The sequence below is a fragment of the Octopus bimaculoides genome, chromosome 7 (genome assembly GCF_001194135.2).
Source record: "Octopus bimaculoides isolate UCB-OBI-ISO-001 chromosome 7, ASM119413v2, whole genome shotgun sequence".
Lineage (NCBI taxonomy): Eukaryota > Metazoa > Mollusca > Cephalopoda > Octopoda > Octopodidae > Octopus > Octopus bimaculoides.
This window is the reverse complement of record NC_068987.1, coordinates 110,159,244-110,164,372: the sequence shown is the minus strand read 5'-3', so window position 1 is coordinate 110,164,372 and position 5,129 is coordinate 110,159,244. Positions and strand designations below refer to the sequence as shown.

General features: G+C 38.9%; 1 protein-coding gene across 2 annotated transcripts in view; it reads left to right on the top strand.

The window, feature by feature from the left end:
- LOC106879962 (protein dachsous) overlaps positions 1–5,129 on the top strand; it is a 441,440-nt gene that overhangs the window by 243,432 nt on the left and 192,879 nt on the right. The window lies entirely within an intron of this gene.

Sequence of the window (5,129 nt, the reverse complement as noted above, 5' to 3'; positions counted from 1 at the left end):
TATATATATATATATATATATATATATATATATATATAGGTGTGTGTTTTATATATACAGATACATTGGTGCTTACATATGTACAGTTTTTATTTTTTACTTCTTTCAGTCATTGGACTGTGGCCATGATAGGGTTTTGTTGAACAATTCGGTCCCAGGTGCTTGTTTTGAAGTCTTACTCTTATTCTGTCTGTCTGTTTTACTGAACCTCTAAGTTACAGTAATCTAAACAAACCAACACTAGTTGTCAAACAATGGGGAGGACAAACAAAGACAACAACACATCTATCTATCCATCTCTTTATCCATCTCTATCTATCTGTTTATCTATCTATCTCTGTCTGTCCTTCTCTTTATCTATCTATCTATCTTGTTTCTTTACTGCCCACAGGAGGCTACACATAGAGGGGACAAACAAGGACAGACAAATGGATTAAGTCAATTATATCAACCCAGTGTGTAACTGGTACTTATTTAATTGACCCCGAAAGGATGAAAGGCAAAGTCGACCATGGCGGAATTTGAACTCAGAACGTAGCGGCAGACGAAATACCGCTAAGCATTTCGCCCAGCGTGCTAACATTTCTGCCAGCACGCCGCCTATCTATTTATCTATCTCTATGTATCTATCCATCTATCCATCTATCTATCTATCTATCCATCTATCTATCTATCTATCTATCCATCTATCTATCTATCTTTATCTATCTGTCTATCTATCTACCTATCTATCTACCTACCTATCTACCTACCTACCTACTTACCTATCTATCTATCTATCTATCTATCTGTCTATTTATCTATCTATCTATCTGTCTGTCTGTCTCTCCTTCTCTTTATCCGTCTATCTATCTATCCATTCATCCATCCATTCATCTATATATATGAATTTGTTAAAAAGGAAAACAAACACCTTGGCAAGACACCTCAAGTCATATATGTTATCATAATTAAACATAATTAAGCAGCATTTTTAATAATAACAAGAGCACTCAGAGTGCGCAAACCTCTGCCAAAGCAACACCAATGTCCTGTCAATGATTAGCCAGAAATGATTTTTGAAATGAGAATATCTGAAATAAACTCGACTGCTCTCACAAACGAGAATACTAAGAATGAACCTGACCACTCTCAATAATTAAGTAAAAAAAATCCAGAATTCTTGTCCGGTACTGGATCGATCCCAAAATTTAATTAGTTTGTGCCAGTCATGAGGCCAAACATCTCTGAAAGTTTCATCAGAAATCATCCAACGGTTCTTGAGATACCTTGTCCATGGACAAACAAGCAAACAAACACATCTGAAAACAATACTTCCGCCTTCACTAACGCAGAAGTTATAACATATATGACTTGAGATGATGAAATTTATATCCGCCATATCGGAAATCTACAATAGTTCCATAGTTCTATATTTCCTGTCTCAGTTACAAGCTTGGAACTCTGGTAATCCATAATGTACAGCGCTCACCCAACACACCTATCTGTTTAAATCACTTGTGAACTAAACCACTACATATATATATATATAAAAAATTATAATTAAGGGTATCTGTGTATATCCCACTGATGAGACAGAGTATATTTTTATCCAGAAATCTGGATCTGGGATTATCCATACATTTTTGCTAGCTTATTTGTCTATCTGTCTTTTTTTTTCTTCCTGTATGAATAACATGATGTGGTTTTAGAGTCAAGTTTTGACTGCTATCTCTAGCATGATGGTATCTTTTAGATACCCTTAATTATAATTTTAATAATAATTATTACCTATAAGGTTTTTATTCTCATGCTGGCCACTTGATATGATCATATATATATATATATATATATATATATATATATATATATATATATGTATATACATATCATCATCATCATCATCATCATCATCATCATCGTCATATGACATATAACATCCATTTTCCATGCTGTAATGATTTGGACAGTTTGACAGGAGATGTCATGGCTGGGAGTCATACCCGGCTCCAAACGTCTATTTTGGCAAAGATTTTGCAGTTGGATGCCCTTCCTAATGCCAACCACTTTACAGAGAGAGGGTACTGGGTGCTTTTAACATAGCACCAGCACCAACAGGGTCCCCAAGTACCCTGCTAGACAAAAACTCCTCAACTGGGAGTGGGGGTGGGGGTAGCATTGAGCTCGAGTGGCATTTTTTGATCTTCCACACAGTTTCCATCTACAAAATTCACTCACAAAGCAATGGTTGGCCCGCGGCTATCGTAGTGGACACTTGACCAAGGTGCTACTCATGGGGCTTCAATCACATAAAGTTACTGGGATAAATTAAACAAATCATGTAAAATTGGTTTCTTTAGGGGACAAAACAATGTTGTAATATTAGGGATTTCCTTATTTGTGTTGTTGCTATGAAAGTTGTTGAACCCTTCGGCTGAACTTTACAAAGACAGTCAGGTGTAATTTGAGGAACGTTAGCTGTTGTTTCTAACTCATACAGGGACTCCCTTCAAATGTGTGTGTGTGTGTGTGTACTTGTATGTCTGCATCTTGTCTGTAGGTACATACTTAGGGAATACAAGCAAGAGCCTACCTATCCCCACAATTACATCGGAACTCCCCTCTTGCCCACCAAATTCGCCTCCCCCCCTCCGTCTCCTTCTTACTTAAAGAAACCTTACCCCCTTCAACTGAGCATGCACCCCCCCTCCATCCATCCCCCCACATGTACTTCAAGTGGTAATGGGCACTCCATGTACCCTTTCATAACCGCCCCCTCTTTCTCCTTTACTTTGTGGCCTGGAATACATCTTCAAATAGAAGCACTGTCACCCCCACACACAAACACACACACACACACACACATTTAACTCTCTGGTCTGTCCCTTCTTTCTCCCTTCCTAGCCAGCTCTGTTACAAACCAAAAAAAAAATTTAGGGGCTCCTGGCACCTCTCCCCAGAACAGAGGTAGACATTCTATCCCCACTGCCCACCCCTCACCTGTATCCCAGCCATGCTCTCTTATCCCCTGGTGAAGTTTTATGAGCCCTTATAAATCTAATATGACAAAATTCCTCCCCTCTTGTCTGCACCTCCCCTTATTCATGTAAGTATGTACATACTATACACACACATACACATATATATATACAATCACACAATAGTTTTATATATGTGTGTGCGTGTGTGTGTGTGTGTGTGTGTGTGTGTGTGTACACACACCTGTTAGCCTTCTTTTTCTACTTTGTTGAGATATGTTATCATGTAGTTGTGGGGGAGGGGATATATCCAGGAACTGGGTGGGTGGGTGTAATGAGGTGAGGGTTTGTTTACTGTGAGATTGTAGTAGTGGTGGAGGAGGAGGGTGTGGCCTGTGTAATTTCAGTTTCAGAGCCTTATGGTGGTGGTGGTGGCGGTGGAAGATATAAAAAAGGTTTCCCCCTAAGGTGGTAGTTAAGTACATAATATATGTATTTGAATATATATATATATATATATATATATATATATATATATATATATGTATATGTATATATTTATGTATATGTATGTGTGTATGTGTATATATTTATGTATATGTATGTGTGTATGTGTATATATTTATGTATATATATTTATGTATATATATTTATGTGTATATATATATATGTATATATATTTATATAAGGTGGTTAAGTACAGCTTTGTAGTAATAAATTATGGCATGGCTCCTGAAAAGGGGTGAGAGTTGGCAGTCAGGTGAGCAGAGATATATATACCCCTATCTCTTCTTTTGGTCCTTCCCCCTACAGTCATTCATTTGTGATTCCCTTTGTAGGAAGAGGAAGGAAATACAGAAGAATTACGGGGTGGGGTAAGGGTGGGTAGCTATTTAACATTTCCCTCACCCCATTAGTTTCACCACTGTCCCCAAATATGATTTTATTGAATGAAAGTGATCTACTAGATGCAGCAGTTATATCTCCCTCAAATCTGAGAGCAGGCATGAATGAGTGTGCAGTTAAGATCCTTTTGCAACCAGTTGGGTTTCAGCTTCAGTCCCATTATATGTGGCACTTGGAGGCTTATTGTCTTTTATTATATGGGCCTGGCTGACCCATGAATGCTTTGTGGAAACATGTCTTGGCTTATCAGCATGTGCCCACACCAATCACTTGATTGCTCTTGTTTTCCAGCAGAATTAAAACCATCCCCTGCTTCTTACACATTCTAATTCTAGATATAAAATCAACAGGTTCTGAATATTTTTGGTAAGGTAGCTAGCCTGCTGCCCTACCATCATTCCTGTCACCAAATCTCTATCAGGATTGCCTATCTGTCTGTCTGTCAGTCAGTCCTTCCTCTTTGTAATGTCCCCCCCCCCAGTCTGGAATCTGTAAATGGTTTCCTTAGTTAGTTTTATCCCCACTCATCCCCCCTCCCGTTCTTCCACCCCACCCCCACCCCGTTCTGTGCTCCAACTGACTTTTCTGTATTTTATGGGCTTTGTTCTTCCCTTCAGCAGTAAAACTAGCCAACAGGAAATGGTAAATGGTGAATGTAATATCAACACCACCTCCAATGGCACCGCCCCATACCATTATCTTTACCACAGCAGTGCATGTCTTTCACCTCCTCCAGCCCCACCACCATCACCACTGAACCAAGAAAGGAGTCCTTACATGGTTTACTTGGCCTGCTAGAAATAGTAGACAAATTCCTTTAAACCTCATCAGGATCATCCTAATTAAATAAACTGACATCAACATCTCACATTGGATAACTTACTTTTACTCTCTCTCTTTTACTTGTTTCAGTCATTTGACTGCGGCCATGCTGGAGCACCGACTTTTCAAGCGAGCAAATCGACCTCAGGACTTATTCTTTGTAAGCCTAGTACTTATTCTATCGATCTCTTTTGGCGAGCCGCTAAGTTACGGGGACGTAAACACACCAGCATCAGTTGTCAAGCAATGTTGAGGGGACAAACACAGACACATAAACATACACACACACACACACACACACACACACACGCACACTATATATATATATATATATATATATATATATGTACATATATACGACGGGCTTCTTTCAGTTTCCGTCTACCAAATCCATTCACAAGGCTTTGGTCAAATTGACTTTCCCACCCCTCAAGTTAGCTAGCC